The sequence below is a fragment of the Chiloscyllium plagiosum genome, unplaced genomic scaffold (genome assembly GCF_037043375.1).
Source record: "Chiloscyllium plagiosum isolate Xiang-an unplaced genomic scaffold, Cpla_swu_hap1 HiC_scaffold_11, whole genome shotgun sequence".
NCBI classification, from domain to species: domain Eukaryota; kingdom Metazoa; phylum Chordata; class Chondrichthyes; order Orectolobiformes; family Hemiscylliidae; genus Chiloscyllium; species Chiloscyllium plagiosum.
This window is the reverse complement of record NW_028270149.1, coordinates 5,068,088-5,085,118: the sequence shown is the minus strand read 5'-3', so window position 1 is coordinate 5,085,118 and position 17,031 is coordinate 5,068,088. Positions and strand designations below refer to the sequence as shown.

The following is a 17,031-nucleotide window of genomic DNA, read 5'->3' as shown; positions in this document are numbered from 1 at the left end:
CCTTAACCATGTCTATTTGCAGTTAAAAGTGTCTTGAAAATGTTTGTTTTGGGTCCAGAAATGGATTAATTCACTTTCCATTATTTCTTATGGGGAAAATAGTTTCGGAATCCAAACTTTTCGCAATCTGAACAGTCTCCTGGAACGAATTAAAGTCGAATTCCGAGGCACCACTGTATCTGCCGTCCTTGTCCTTTGAAGTTAAAAATCACATAACACCAGATTATAGTCCAACAGGTTTATTTGGAAGCACGAGCTTTCGGAGTGCTGCTCATTCATCAGATAGGTGTGGAGCATAAGACACAGAATTTATAGCAAAAGATTACAGTGTCATGAAAATTATATATTGAAACCTGGATTATTGTTAAGTCTTTCATCTTTTAGAATGGGTTGCAGGTTTTGGTTCATTAATATGTAATTCCCAGAATTTATTTTAAGTCACCTACCGGATGAAGGAGCAATACATTGAAAGCTAGTGCTTCCAAATAAATGTTGTCTTTACAGGTAGTTCTCCTATAATGCAGTAGAGTCACAGAGTCATAAAGATATACAGCATAGAAACAGACCCTTCGATCCAACCCGCCCATGCCGACCAGATAACCCAACCCAATCTAATCCCACCTGCCAGCACCCAGCCCATATCCCACCAAACCCTTCCTATTCATATACCCATCCAAATGCCTCTTAAATGTTGCAACTGTACCAGACTCCACCACTTCCTCTGGCAGCTCATTCCATACACGGACCACCCTCTCTGAGAAAAAAATGCCCCTTAGGTCTCTTTAATATCTTTCCCCCCTCACCATAAGCCTATGCCCTCTAGTCCTGGACTCCCCGACCCCAGGGAAAAGACTTTGCCTATTTACCCTATCCATACCCCTCATAATTTTATAAACCTCTATAAGGTCACCCCTCAGCCTCCGACGTTCCAGGAAAACAGCCCCAGCCTGTTCAGCCTCTCCCTATAGCTCAAATCCTCCAACCCTGGCAACATCTTTGTAAATCTTTTCTGAACCCTTTCAAGTTTCACAACATCTTTCTGATAGGAAGGAGACCAGAATAGCATGCATATTCCAACAGTGGCCGAACCAATATGCTGTACAGCTGCAAAATGACCTCCCAACTCCTGTACTCAATACTCTGACCAATAAAGGAGAGCATACCAAACGCCTTCTTCACTATCCTATCTACCTGCGACTCCACTTTCGAGGAGCTATGAACCTGCACTCCAAGGTCTCTTTGTTCAGCAACACTCCCGAGCACCTTACCATTAAGTGTATAAGTCCTGCTAAGATTTGCTTTCCCAAAATGCAGCACCTCACATTTATCTGAATTAAACACCATCTGCCACTTCTCAGCCCATTGGCCCATCTGGTCCAGATCCTGTTGTAATCTGAGGTAACCCTCTTCGCTGTCCACTACACCTCCGATTTTGGTGTCATCTGCAAACTTACTAACTGTACCTCTTATGCTCGCATTCAAATAATTTATGTAAATGACAAAAAGTAGAGGACCCAGCACCGATCCTTGTGGCACTCCACAGGTCACAGGCATCCAGTCTGAAAAATAACTCTCCACCACTACCCTCTGTCTTCTACCTTTGAGCCAGTTCTGTATCCAAATGGCTAGTTCTCCCTGTATTCCATGAGATCTAACCTTGCTCATCAGTCTCCCATTGGGAATCTTGTCGAACGCCTTACTGAAGTTCATATAGACCACATCTACTGCTCTGCCCTCATCAATCCTCTTTGTTACTTCTTCAAAAAACTCAATCAAGTTTGTGAGACATGATTTCCCATGCACAAACCCATGTTGACTATTCCAAATCAGTCCTTGTCTTACCAAATACATGTACATCATGTCCCTCAGGATTCCCTCCAACAACTTGCCCACCACCAAGGTCAGGCTCACCGGTCTATAGTTCCCTGGCTTGTCCTTACCACCCTTCTTAAACAGTGGCACCATGTTAGCCAACCTCCAGTCTTCCGGCACCTCACCTGTGACTATCGATGATATAGTCCCAGCAAGAGGCCCAGCAATCACTTCTCTAGCTTCCCACTGAGTGCTCAGGTACACCTGATCAGGTCCTGGGGATTTATCCACCTTTACCCATTTCACGACATCCAGCACTTCCTTCTCAGTAATCTGGACATTTTGCAAGATGTCACCATCTATTTCCCTACAGTCTATATCTTCCATATTCTTTTCCACTGTAAATACTGATGCAAAATATTCATTTAGTATCTCCCCAATTTTCTGTGGCTCCACACAAAGGCTGCCTTAGAGTCATAGAGTCACAGAGATGTACAGCATGGAAACAGACCCTTCAGTTCAACCCGTCCATGCTGACCAGATATCCCAAACCAATCTAGTCCCACCTGTCAACACCCACCCATATCCCTCCAAACCCTTCCTATTCATGTACCCATCCAAATGCCTCTTAAATGTTGCAATTGTACCAACCTCCACCACATCCTCTGGCAGCTCATTCCATACACGTACCACCCTCTGTGTGAAAATGTTACCCCTTAGGTCTCTTTTATATCTTTCCCCTCTCACCCTAAACCTATGCCCTCTAGTTCTCGACCCCCGACCCCAGGTAAAAGACTTTGTCCATTTATCCTATCTATGTTCCTCATAATTTTGTAAACCTCTATCAGGTCACCCCTCAGCCTCCGACGCTCCAGGGAAAACAGCCACAGCCTGTTCAGCCTCTCCCTGCAGCTCAGATTCTCCAACCCTGGCAACATCCTTGTAAATCTTTTCTGAACCCTTTCAAGTTTCACAACATCTTTCCGAGAGGAAGGAGACCAGAATTGCACGCAGTATTCCAACAGTGGCCTAACCAATGTTCAGTATAGCCGCAACATGACCTCCCAACTCCTGTACTCAATACTCTGACCAATAAAGGAAAGCATACCAAACGCCTTCTTCACTATCCTATCTACCTGCGACTCCACTTTCAAGGAGCTATGAACCTGCACTCCAAGGTCTCTTTGTTCAGCAACACTCCCTAGGACCTTACAATTAAGTGTATAAGTCCTGATAAGATTTGCTTTCCCAAAATGCAACACCTCGCATTTATCTTAATTAAACTCCATCTGCCACTTCTCAGCCCATTGGCCCATCTGGTCCAGATCCTGTTATAATCTGAGGTAACCCTCTTCGCTGTCCACTACACCTCCAATTTTGGTATCATCTGCAAACTTACTAACTGTACCTCTTATGCTCGCACCCAAATCATTTATGTAAATGACAAAAAGTAGAGAGCCCAGCACCGATCCTTGTGGCACTCCACTGGTCACAAGCCTCCAGTCTGAAAAACAACCCCCCACCACCACCCTCTGTCTTCTACCTTTGAGCCAGTTCTGTATCCAAATGGCTAGTTCTTGTCCTTGATATATATGTAAAAACCCTTTGGATTCTCCTTAATTCTATTTGCCAACGCTATCTCATGTCCCCTTTTTGCCCTCCTGATTTCCCTCTTAGGTATACTCCTACTGTCTTTATACTCTTCTAAGGATTCACTCGATCTATCCTGTCTATACCTGACATATGCTTCCTTCCTTTTCTTTACCAAACCCTCAACTTCTTTAGTCATCCAGCATTCCCTATACCTACCAGCCTTCCCTTTCACCCTGACAGGAATATACTTTCTCTGGATTCTTGTTATCTCATTTCTGAAAGCTTCCCATTTTCCAGCCATCCCTTTACCTGTGAACATCTGCCTGCAATCAGCTTTCAAAAGTTCTTGCCTAATACCGTCAAAATTGGCCTTTCTCCAATTTAGAACTTCAACTTTTAGATCTGGCCTATCCTTTTCCATCACTATTTTAAAACAAATAGAATTATGGTCGTTGGCCTCAAAGTGCTCCCCCACTGACACCTCAGTCACCTGCCCTGTCTTATTTCCCAAGAGTAGGTCAAGTTTTCCACCTTCTCTAGTCGGTACATCCACATACTGAATCAGAAAATTGTCTTGTACACACTTAAGAAATTCCTCTCCATCTAAACTTTTAACACTATGGCAGTCCCAGTCGGTGTTTGGAAAGTTAAAATCCCTTACCATAACTACCCTATTATTCTTACAGATAGCTGAGATCTCCTTACAAGTTTGTTTCTCAATTTCCCTCTGACTATTGGGGGGTCTATAATACAATCCCAATAAGGTGATCATCCCTTTCTTATTTCTTGCTGATCTTTGAGTAGTTTTGTGCAACTGTGAAAGGAAAAGCTGGTAGATAAAGGGATGCTGGATGACTAAAGAAATTGAGAATTTTGTTAAGAAAAAGAAGGAAGCATATGTCAGGTACAGACAGGATAGATCGAGTGAATCCTTAGAAGAGTATAAAGGAAGTAGGAGTATACTTAAGAGGGAAATCAGGGGGGCAACAAGGGGACATGAGATAGCTTTGGCAAATAGAATTAGGGAGAATCCAAATTGTTTTTACAAATATATCAAGGACAAAAGGTTAACTAGGGAGAGAATAGGGCCCCTCAAAGATCAGCAAGGCGGCCTTTGTGTGGAGCCACAGAAAATGGGGGAGATACTAAATGAATATTTTGCATCAGTATTTATTGTGGAAAAGGATATGGAAGATATAGACTGTAGGGAAATAGATGGTGACATCTTGCAAAATGTCCAGATTACAGAGGAGGAAGTGCTGGATGTCTTGAAACGGGTAAAATTCCCCAGAACCTGATCAGCTGTACCTGAGAACTCTGAGGGAAGCTAGAGAAGTGATTGCTGGGCCTCTTGCTGAGATATTTATATCATCGATAGTCACAGGTGAGGTGCCAGAAGACTGGAGGTTGGCAAACGTGGTGCCACTGTTTAAGAAGGGTGGTAAGGGCAAGCCAGGAAACTGTAGACTGCTGAGCCTGACCTCAGTGGTGGGCAAGTTGTTGGAGGGAATCCTGAGGGACATGATGTACATGTATTTGGAAAGGCAAGGACTGATTAGGGATAGTGTGTGAGAAATCATGTCTCATAAACTTAATTGAGTTTTTGAAGAAGTAACAAAGAGGATTGATGAGGACAGAGCAGTAGAAATGATCTATATGGACTTCAGTAAGGCGTTCGACAAGGCTCCCCTTGGGAGACCGATTAGCAAGATTAGATCTCATGGAATACAGGGAGAACTAGCCATTTGGATACAGAACTGGCTCAAAGGTAGAAGACAGAGGATGGTGGTGGAGGGTACTTTTTCAGATTGGAGGCCTGTGACCAGTGGAGTGCCACAAGGATTGGTGCTGGGTCTTCTACTTTTTCTCATGTACATAAATGATTTGGATGCGAGCATAAAAGGTACAGTTAGTAAGTTTGCAGATGACACCAAAATTGGAGGTGTAGTGGACAGTGAAGAGGGCTACCTCAGATTACAACAGGAGCTGGACCAGATGGGCCAATGGGTTGAGAAGTGGCAGATGGAGTTTAATTCAGATAAATGCGAGGTGCTGCATTTTGGGAAAACAAATCTTAGCAGGACATATACACTTAATGGTAAGGTCTTAGGGTGTGTTGCTGAGCAAAGAGATGGAGGGTTGTTTTTCAGACTGGGAGTGCATGTTCATAGCTCCTTGAAATTGGAGTCGCAGGGAGTTAGGATAGTGAAGAAGACATTAGGTATGGTTTCCTTTATTGGTCAGAGTATTGAGTACAGGTGTTGGAAGGTCATGTTGCGGTTGTACAGGACATTGGCTAGACCACTGTTGGAATATTGCGTGCAATTCTGGTCTCCTTCCTATCGGAAAGATGTTGTGAAACTTGAAAGGGTTCAGAAAAGATTTACAAGGATGTTGCCAGGGTTGGAGGATTTGAGCTATAGGGAGAAGCTGAACAGGCTGGGGCTGTTTTCCCTGGGGCGTCGGAAGCTGAGGTATGACCTTATAGAGGTTTACAAAATTATGAGGGGCATGGATAGGATAAATAGACAAAGTCTTTTCCCTGGGGTTAGGGAGGCAAGAACTAGAGGGCAGGTTTAGGGTGAGAGGGGAAAGATATAAAAGAGACCTAAGGGACAACTGTTTCACGCAGAGGGTGGTACGTGTATGGAATGAGTTGCCAGAGGAAGTGGTGGAGTCTGGTACAATTACAGCATTTAAAAGGCATTTGGATGGGTATATGAATAGGAAGGGTTTGGAGGGATATAGGCCGCGTGCTGGCAGGTGGGACTAGATTGTGTTGGGATATCTGGTTGGCATGGATGGGTTGGACTGTGGGGTCTGTTTCCATGCTGTACATCACTATGACTCTATAACTCGGTGTATTACAAAATCATGCAATGTTAGTAATGGAGCCTGTGGGAAAAGTAGGGATAGCGGTGAGCCACAAAATATCAGGAAAAATCGAAACAAAAATAGTTAGTCTAACAAATGATAGCGTTATCTGAGGAAATCTTTAAATCATATATTTTAATGTAATCTTAACACTTGAATACTACGGTTACTGACTACAACACTGTACCTTTCGTGAAACTCTTTTTCAGAAGGCTTTTGTCACTATCAGGTTCATAGCTCCTTGAAAGTGGATTTGCAGCTAGATAGGATGGTGAAGAAGGCATTTGCTATGTTTTCCTTTATTGGTCAGAGTATTGAATACAGGAGTTGGGAGGTCATGTTGGGGCTGTACAGGACATTGGTTAGGCCACTGTTGGAATATTGCGTCCAATTCTGGTCTCCTTCCTATCGGAAAGATGTTGTGAAACTTGAAACGCTTCAGAAAAGATTTACAAGGATGTTGTCAGGGTTGGAGGACTTGAGCCATAGGGAGAGGCTGAATAGACTGGGCCTGTTTTCCCTGGAGCATCGAAGGCTGAAGGGTGACCTTATAGAGGTTTACAAAATCATGAGGGGCATGGATAGGGTAAGTAGACAATGTCTTTTCCCTGGGGTGGGGTGTCCAGAACAAGAGGACATAGGTTTACGATGAGAGGGGAGGGGTTGATGCGTGTGTGGAATGAATTGCCAGAGGAAGTAGTGGAGGCTGGGATAGTTGCATTTAAAAGGCATCAGGATGGGTATATGAATAGGAAGGGTTTAGAGGGATATGGGCCAAGTGCTGGTAAATGGGTCGGCATGGACGGTTGGACTGAAGGGTCTGTTTCCATGCTTGAGTCAGACTAATTCTATTTCCAAAGTTCAGTTTACAAAATATTACATGTATTGACTGCCTGCAGATTGTGCATTTTTGAGCAAAATAGAATGTACCTGCAAATTTAATTTTGCAAATACAAATTCACCCTATAGACTTATACGTGTGCGCGCATGCATGAGTGTGTGCATGTGAGTGTGTGAGTTTGAGTGCATGTGAAAGACTATGTGTTTGCGTGTGTGAAAGCTTAGTAAAGTGTATGTGTGGGTGTGATGGAGTTATAAGCCTGTGAGAGGGTGTGTGCGTGGGTGAGAGTGTGGGGAATGTATTTGTGAGAATATGAGAGAGCTTATGTGTATGAAAGAGGGTCTGTGTGTTTGTGTGAGAGAGAGAATATAGTGCAGTGGGGTCACCTGTCATGTAAACTCAAGGTCCCGGTTGAGGCTATCAGTCTCTGCTCGGCTATTCTGTTGCTTGTCCTGAAGTCTGCCTTGGAGGATGGTTACCCGAAGATCCGAGGCCAAACGTCCCTGATCACTGAAGTGTTTTCCAACTGGGAGGGAACACCCCTGTCTGGTGATTGTTGCGCGGTGTCCATTCATCCATTGTTGTAGCGTCTACTTGGTCTCACCAGTGTACCATGCCTTGCGGGGAGGCATCCTTGCCTGCAGCATATGAGATAGACAATATTGGCCGAGTCACATGAGTACCTGTTGAGTACATGGTGGGTGGTGTTCCCACATGTAATGGTGGTGTCTGTGTCGACACTCTGACATGTCTTGCAGTGGTTGCCATGACAGGGTTGTACAGTGCTGTGGTCGATGTCCTGAAGACTGGGCAGTTTGCTGCGAACAATTGTCTAAGGTTTAGCAGTTGTTTAAAGGCAAGAAGTGGAGGCGTAGGGATGGTCTTGGTGAGATGCTCATCCTTATCGATAATGTGTTGCAGGCTGCGAAGAACATAGCATAGATTTTTGGCTCCCAGGAAGTACTGGATAACGAAGGGTGCCTTATCGGTTGCAACCTGCATCTGTCTCCTGAGGAGGTCATTACGGTTTCTCACTGTGGCACGTCCTTCTAGATGAAGGTATCGTGGGTTTGAAAGGTGCTGTCTAAGGAGTCTTGATGAACTTCTGCAGTGCACCTTGTAAATGTACATACTGCTGCTACTAAGTATTGTGGTACAGGAAGTGGATGACAATGGTGATGTGGTGCCAATCAAGTGGGCTGCTTTGTCCTGGATAAAGTTAAGATTCTTGTGTATTGTTGGAGGTTCACTCATTCAGGCAAGTGGGAACTATTTCATCACACTCCTGACTTGTGTCTTGTAGATGGTAGACAAAGATTAGGGAGTCAGGAAGTGAATTACATGCCATAGTATTTATAGTCCATGAGCTGCTCTTGTTTCTTTTAATTTATATGTCAGGTCCAGTTCAGTTTCTGTTCAATGGTAACTCACAGAATATTGATATTGCAGGAAATCACTGATGGCAACATCATTGAGTGTCAAGGGACAGTAGGTGGATTGTACCTTATTGGAGATGGTTGTTGCCTGGCATTTGTGTGATGCAGTTAGTTTCAGCCCAAGTCTGGACATTGTCCAGATCTTATTGAATTTGAACATGGACTGCCTCTGTTTCTAAGGAGTTGTGAATGGTGCTGAACATTGTGCAATAATTGGCGAACATACCCACTTCTAACCTTATGCTGGAGGGAAGGATATTGATGAAGCAGCTAAAGATGATTGGGCCTAGGACTATCTTGAGGAACTCCTGCAAAGATATCCTGGAGCCGAGATGACCGACCTCCAACCACTAGAACCATCTTCCTACATGCAGGGTAATGAGACCATCCAGCAGTGAGTTTACTCCCAGATTCCCATTGATTCCAGTTTTGCGAGGAATCCTTGATGCCACACTCAGTCGATTGCTGGGTTGATGTCAAGGGCTGTCACTCTTATCTCTTGCGATCACCTTACAACATAGCGAAAGATGATACCTAAGAGACAAGAGCGCAGACACTAGCTGCTATGTTACCATTATGAATCTCTACAAAGGAAAACTTCAAATACAATTTTATGTATTTATTTTCAACTGGTTCACATGAGCAAGGGTATTGAATTTCACGCACCTGAGTCAGAATATCTTTTTGATTTATACACTACAGCCAGCTTTGGATTAACCAAATATATTTCAGGAATTTCTCATCATTGTGAATGGTAGAATTCAACTGCAGGATATTGTTGAACATAGCAGAAAATTTATTGGAATAAAATCGAAACATTTGGAGATCATTTTCTAAAGGATACATGTATATATGCAATTTTCAAAGATTTAAAGCAAAAACATAATGATTCACTATTTTCAAAATAGCCTCCATCTGTTCAACTCTCTGCAGCTTTCTTCTATAATAGGAATCTAGGATTGTTTTTTGATTGTAATGGTCCACTGTATTGTTACATACAGAAAAAGAATGGAATTATATGAAACAACATCAAATCTCAAAATTACGCAGTATGCCATGAGAAACATTTGTCAACGCTTGCCATTTATTAATTCCAATTTAAAACTCATCAATCACAACACCAATGAATGTTGTAGTCCTCTTTTGCTTAGTATTTAGTCCAATTACCTTGGTTCCAAATTCATAATAATTCTTAAAACCATAAGAACTAGGAACAAGAGGAGGCTATTCAGCCCCTCGAGCCTGCTCTGCCATTCAATACAATCATGGCTGATCTCATCTCAGCCTCAACTCCATTTTCCTGCCTGCTCGTCATAACTATTTAAAAACTCTTTACTAATTAAAAAATCTGTCTGTTAGTAGTGATTTTTTTGGATTTGAAGCAAATAAAATTTGTCTTTTTTGATCTTGGAGATAAGTTGTTACTACAAAACCATGTGGATGATTCTGGCAGCTCTCCACTTAAAATGCAGAAAGGATGCTGGATGACAGTGAGCGATTACATCTCTGAGTAAGAGAATCAACATTACTTTATCATAACAACAGGAATTACTTGTTTTGGTGTTAACAACTTTCACTTTTTCACCCAGTCGGTAGGGTCAGACAGAATGATTAAATACAAGAATTAATTAGGAAATTAATTGTATTTTTTGACATTTTGGAGGCTTGCTGACATCTAATGTTTATGAAATAATTACTAAAATCATAAGCATGTGGATTGTCAACAACTTTACCTTTTACAGATCGGGGGGACATGAGATAGCTTTGGCAGATAGAGAAAGGAGAATCCAAAGAGATCTGTATATTAAGGACAAAAGAATAACTAGAGAGAGAATAGGGTCACTTAGAGATCAACAAGGCTATCTATGGAACCACAGGAGATGGATGAGATCTTAAACGAATATTTCATGTCAGCACTTACTGTGGAGAAAGACATTGAAGCTAGGCACTCAGGGAAGTAAATAGTGATGTCTTGAAAAGAGTCCTCATTAAAGATGAGGAGGTGCTGGAGGTCTGAGACCATATAAACGTAGATAAATCCCCACAACCTGATCAAGTGTTTCCCAGGATATTACGGGAAGCTAGGGAAGAAATTGCAGTGCTCCTAATACATGTATTTGTACCATCAGCATCCACGGGTGAGGTGTCAGAAAATCAGAGGATGGCTAATGTTGTGTCATTATTTAATAATGGCTGCAAGGAAAAGCCAAGGAACTACAAACTAGTGAGCTGGACATCCAGGGAAAACATCCCCAGCCTATTTAGCCTCTTCCTATAGCTCAAACCCTCCAGCTCTGGCAACATCCTTGTAAATCTTTTCTGAACACTTTCAAGTTTCACAACATCCTTCTGATTTTTACCAACATTTTGCTCACTTACTTAACTTATCAAGAACAATGCTTTTATTAAAACCTCTAAACTTTGGCAACTTCAAACAAACAAAGTATATATAACCTTAAATAACAGTGAGTTTGCCCAGCTTTAACAGGGCTGGAAGCAGTAATTGAGAAGATTTTAAAAGACATTATGCTCTAATACAAGTTAGTAATCTTTTGTGCTCAAATGCTAGTACAAGAATATGAAATGTTGTGAAACTTGAAAGGGTTTCAGAAAAGATTTACAAGGATGTTGCCAGGGATGGAGAGTTTGAGCTATAGGGAGAGGCTGAACAGGCTGGGGCTGTTTTTCCTGGAGTGCCGGAGGCTGAGGGGTGACCTTATAGAGGTTTACAAAATTATGAGGGGCATGGATAGGGTAAATAGACAAAGTCTTTTCCCTGGGGTGGAGGAGTCCGAACTAGAGGGCATAGGTTTAGGATGAGAGGGAAAAGATATAAAAGAGACCTAAGTGGAGACGTTTTCACGCAGAGGGTGGTATGTGTATGGAATGAGCTGCCAGAGGAAGTGGTGGAGGCTGGTACAATTGCAACATTTAAGAGGCATCTGGATGGGTATATGAATAGAAAGGGTTTGGAGGGATATGGGCCAAGTGCTGGCAGGTGGGATTAGATTGGGTTGGGATATCTGGACGGGTTGGACTGAAGGGTCTGTTTCCATGCTGTACATCTCTATGACTCTCTGATTCTAGTCTGGTAGTCATCTCCGATATGTCTTTGATATATGGTAGTGTGGCTAGAGTTTCTGGGCATGTTGTGCCTACTTATTTGGGTTTGATGTTTAAGAATCAGCGGACTGTGTTTATTGGTTACCCGTTCTTCTTGAATACGCTGTATAGGTATTTTTCTTCTGCTAACAGTTCCTGGCTGCTGCAGTGTTGTGGCCTATTTAAATAATGTCCTGATGCAGTTCCGTTTGTGGATGTGGGGGATGATTTTTTTCTGTAGTTGAGTATCTGGTCTGTGTGTGTTGCTTTCCTGTAGGCATGGTCTACAAGTCTCCATTAACTGTTCCTTCCACTGCGACATCTAGGAAGGGGTCTGTTGTCGTTCTGCTCCTCTTTTGTGAAATTTATGCCAGTATAGATGTTGTTGATGGTCTGGTAGGTTTCGTCTAATTTGTTCTGTATTGTCAAGAAAAAGGTGTCATCCACATAGTGGACCCAAAGTTTGGGCTGGATCGCGGGGAGGGCTGTTTGTTCTAGTCTCTGCTTTACTGCTTCTTAGCCTGATATTGGTGATCCCATGGGTGTTTCATTGATTTGTTTGTAGGTCTTGTCATTGAAGGTGAAGTGGGTAGTGAGGCACAGGTCTACTAGCTTGAGGATGTTGTCCTTGCTGATGAAGTTGCCCTTCGAGCATGCACCACCATTCAATATGATCATGGCTGATCATCCTTAATCAGTATCCTCTTCCTGCCTTATCTCCATAACCCTTGATTCCACTATCCTTGAGAGCTCTATCCAACTCTTTCTTAAATGAATCCAGAGACTGGGCCACCACTGCCCTCTGGGGCAGAGCATTCCACACAGCCACCACTCTCTAGGTGAAGAAGTTTCTCCTCATCTCTGTCCTCAATTGTCTACCCCGCACTCACCCATCAGCGGAAACATGTTTCCTGCCTCCAGAGTGTCCAATCCTTTAATAATCTTATATGTCTCAATCAGATCCCCTCTCAGTCTTCTAAACTCATGCAACGGTCGACCCTGACACAGCACTGCTAACCACACAAGCGCTTCACATGGTCAGTGGGGGGATTGAACCCACGACCTTGGCGTTATTAGCACCACGCTCTAACCAGCTGAGCTAACCGACCAACACAGCCGTGAGTGTTTATGGAGTATAGTAAGGGGCACTAGTGTTGAGGATTATTGTGGAGGAGATGGTGTTGCCTATCCCTACTGACTGCGGTCCGTTGTTCAGGAAGTCAAGAATCCAGTTTAGAGGGGGGAGCAGAGACCTCAGTCCCAGAGTTTGGAGATGAGTTTCTTTGGAATTTAGTCTTCAAGGCAAAACTGTTGTCCAGATGTTGGGTTGATGTGGTCTTCTTGAAGCAGGTGGGGACTTCAGATCGTAGTAAGGAGAGGTTGAAGATGTTAGTGAATACTCCCGCCAGCTGATTTGCACACGATCTGAATGCACGACTGGGGAATCCATCCAGGCCATTGGCCTTCCTTAGGTTCACCCATAAGGAGGCTGATCTAACGCCTGTGTCGGTTACCGAGGAAATAGGTGCATCTGAGGGTGATGGGACAGGTGATATCATTTCACTGCCCTTCTACTGAAAGTGAGTGTAGAATGCATTGAGCTCATCAGGGAGGAGCGTCCAGTTGCCTGCGATTCTGTTTGACTTGGTTGTGTAAGCCTTATGCAACCGACAGGTGTCCATGTGGTTAGTTTGGGTCTCAAGCTTAGTTTGGTACTGCCTCTTGGTGTCCCTAATGGCTTTGTGAAGACCATACCTGGATTTCCCGAATAGGTCAGGTTCACCCGACTTGAACGCCTCAGACCTGGACTTCAGTAGGGAGTGGATCCCCAGTATATCCATGGTTTCCGGTTGGGGTGTTACCAAGACTGGAAGGTTTGAGTTCTAGGGAGAGGCTGGATAGGCTGGGATCTTATTCCCTGAAGCATCAGAGGCTGAAGGGTGACCTTAGAAAGGTTTATAAAATCATGAGGGAATGGGTGAGTAGCCAAGGTCTTTTTCCCAGGATATGGGAGTCCGAAACTAGAGGGCATAGGTTTAAGGTGAAACGGGAAAGATTTAGAAGGGGCTTGAGGGGTAACTTTTTTAACACAGAGGGTGATGCATGTATGGAATGAGCTCCCAGAGGAAGTAGTGAAGGCTGGTACAATTATAACATTTAAGAGACATATGGACAAGTACATGGATAGGGAAAGTTAAAAATCCTGATGAAGGAGCGTCGCTCCGAAAGCTAGTGTGCTTCCAATTAAACCTGTTGGACTATAACCTGGTGTTATGTGATTTTTAACTTTGTACACCCCAGTCCAACACCAGCATCTCCGAATCATGGATAGGGAAGGTTTTGAGGGATATGGGCCAAATGCAGGCAGATGGAATTAGTTCAGTTTAAGAAACCTGGTTGGTATGGACGAGTTGGGCTGAAGGGCCTGTTTCCATGCTGTATGACTCTATGACCTTATTGTTGCAATTAAATCTGTTTTGACTTTCTCACTCTATCATTTAGAATTTTACCTGTTTCAGACTCCTTGGAAGTTTTGACAATTATTTAAACAGTAGAGTTTAATTTTGAAATCCTGCATATATTTATGAGTTTGTTCTTATGTTGTGTTTATGTTTCCATAGTAGGTATCTTTGGATCACGTGACTTATTATTTTAAGAGGTTATTTCTTGTCTGAGTCCTCTTAATATCTCCATTGCTACATCACTGGTGATTAAACTCCACTGCTCCACTAAACATCCTAAAAGGACAAATCTACAATTCAATTACCAAGGTGGTTAAATTAATTAACTTATATTCAAATCTAAAATAGGAAAACTGAAGATTACCATAGCATGTCCTAATTATGATTATAATTTCAACATTCCTTAATTTGTACAATCAATTTCTAGGTGTCCAGATTCGGTATTATAGTTAAAAGAGTATTTTGGGCTATTACAGTCGATACAATAGCAAAAACTTTCAAGAAACAACGTTTAAAAGGCATTTGGACAAATATATTTAGAAGAAAGGATGAGAAGGATATGGGCCAAGTGCAGGGAAATGGGGTTAGTGTGGATGGATATTTTGGTCGGCAAGGACCAGTTTGGGCCAAAGGGCCTGTCTCCATGCTGTAGGACACTATGAGAGAAACTTTAAGCATTTTCCATATCATTATATAGCAGCATTGTCCCAAATTGTGACAGATACTTCTATGTTCATTGTTTTCTAGATTGAAACATTCCTTTTTATTATTTCATGCGAAATGATCCCAGCTGGCAAGTCTAACATAAGAACATAAGACCTAGGGGCAGGAGTAGGCCATCTTGTCCCTCGAGCCCGCTCCGCCATTTAATAAATTCATGGCTGATCTTTTCGTGGACTCATATCCCTTCACTCCTTTATTGTTCAAGGAGTGGGCCACTCCTTAGCTTTAAAAATATTTACTGCAGTAGAATCAACTATTTCCCTGGGCAGGGAATTCCATAGATTTACGACCCTCTGGGTGTAGAAGTTCCTTCTTAATTCAGACCCAAATCTGCTTCCTCTAATCTTGAGGCTCTGCCCTCTTGTCCTAGTTTCACCTGTCATTGGAAACATCCTCTCTACTTCTATGTTATCCAATCCCTTCATAATTGTATATGTTTCTATAAGATCCCCCCTCATTCTTCTGAATTCCAGTGAATACAATCCCAGTCTACTCAGTCTCTCCTTATAAACCAACCCCCTCAACTCCAGAATCAACCCAGTGAATCTCCCTTGCACTCTCACCAGTGCCAGTACATCCTTTCTCAAGCAAGGAGACCAAAACTGCACACAGTACTCCAGGTGTAGCCTCATCAGCGCCCTGTACAGCTGCAACATAACGTCCCTGCTTTTAAACTCAATCCCTTTAGCAATGAAGGACAAAATTCCATTTGCCTTCCTAATCACTTGTTGTACCTGCAGACCAGTCTTCTGTGATTCATGCCCACGGACACCCAGGTCCCTCTGCACAGCAGCATGTTACAACTTTTTACCATTAAAGTAATAATCCTTTTTTCTGTTACTCCTTCCAGAATGGATGACTTCACATTTATTAACATTGTATTATATCTGTCAGACATTTGCCCACTCACTCAAAGTATCTATGTTCCTATGCAAAGTTTCACAGTCCTCTGCACACTTTGCTCTGCCACTCATCTTAGTATCATCTGCAAACTTTAACACACTACACCCATCTCCAAATCATTGATATAAATTGTGAATAATTGCAGTCCCAACACTGATCCCTGAGGCACACCACTAGTTACTGATTGCCAACCAGAATAGCACTCATTTATCCTCAATCTTTGCTTCCTGTTAGTCAGCCAATCCTCTGTCCATGTTAATACTTTAGCCATAATACTATGCATCTTTATCTTATGCAGCAGACTCTTATCTGTCACCGTGTTGAAGGCCTTTTGGAAATCTAGATACACCACATCCACTGGGTCCCCGTTGTCCGCCGTGTTCATAATGTCTTCATAGAATTCCAAAAAGTTTGTTAAGCATGACCTGCCCTTCATGAACACATGCTGCGTCTGCCCAACCGGACAATTCCTATCTAGATGCCTTGCTATTTCTTCCTTGATAATCGACTCAAGCATCTTCTCCACTACAGAGGTTAAGCTAACTGCTCTATAATTCCCCATCTTTTGTCCACCTCCCTTTATGAACAGTGGCACCACATTTTTTTCCAATCTGCTGGAACTGCCCCAGAGTCCAGTAAATTTTGGAAAATTTATCACAAGTGCACATGCTATTTCTCCTGCCATCTCTTTTCGTACCCTGGGCTGCATTCCATCAGGGCCAAGAGACTTATCTATCCTTAGCTCCATTAGCTTGTCCAACACTAGCTCTTGTAATAATGATTGTTTCCAGGTCCTCACCTACCTTCATCTCTTTGTCAATTACTGGCATGTTGTTAGTGTCCTCCACTGTGAAGACCGAGACAATCTACCTGTTCAATGCCTCGACTATTTCATCACATCCCATAACTAAATGCCCCTTCTCAGCCTCTAAAGGACCAATGTTTACTTTAGTCACTCTTTTTCGTTTTACATATTTATAGATACTTTTGCTATCTGTCTTTGTATTCTGTGCTTTTTTTTTCTCAGGTTCTACTTTTTTTTATAGCTCTTTTTGTGGCTTTCTGTTGACCTTTCTGTTGACCCTTAAAGCTTTCCCGATCTTCTGGTTTCCTGCTTCCCTTCCATTTCCTCAGAAATCCCTGGCAGATTACCCCTTTTCTCACAGTCCTTCCTTTTCACTGGAATATACTTTTTGTTGAGCACTTTGAAAAATTGCTTTGAAAGTCTTCCACCGCTTGTCAACTGTCCCACCATAATTGATACCCAACTCTATTTGCCCTGGTA

The 17,031-nt window shown here is 42.7% G+C and overlaps 1 non-coding gene across 1 annotated transcript; it reads right to left on the bottom strand.

Annotated features, from left to right (window-relative positions):
- Positions 1–12,693: 12,693 nt before the first annotated feature.
- trnai-aau (transfer RNA isoleucine (anticodon AAU)) lies at positions 12,694–12,767 on the bottom strand. The gene has a single exon. It is a non-coding gene; the product is annotated as a tRNA-Ile (tRNA).
- Between the last annotated feature and the right edge of the window lie 4,264 nt (positions 12,768–17,031).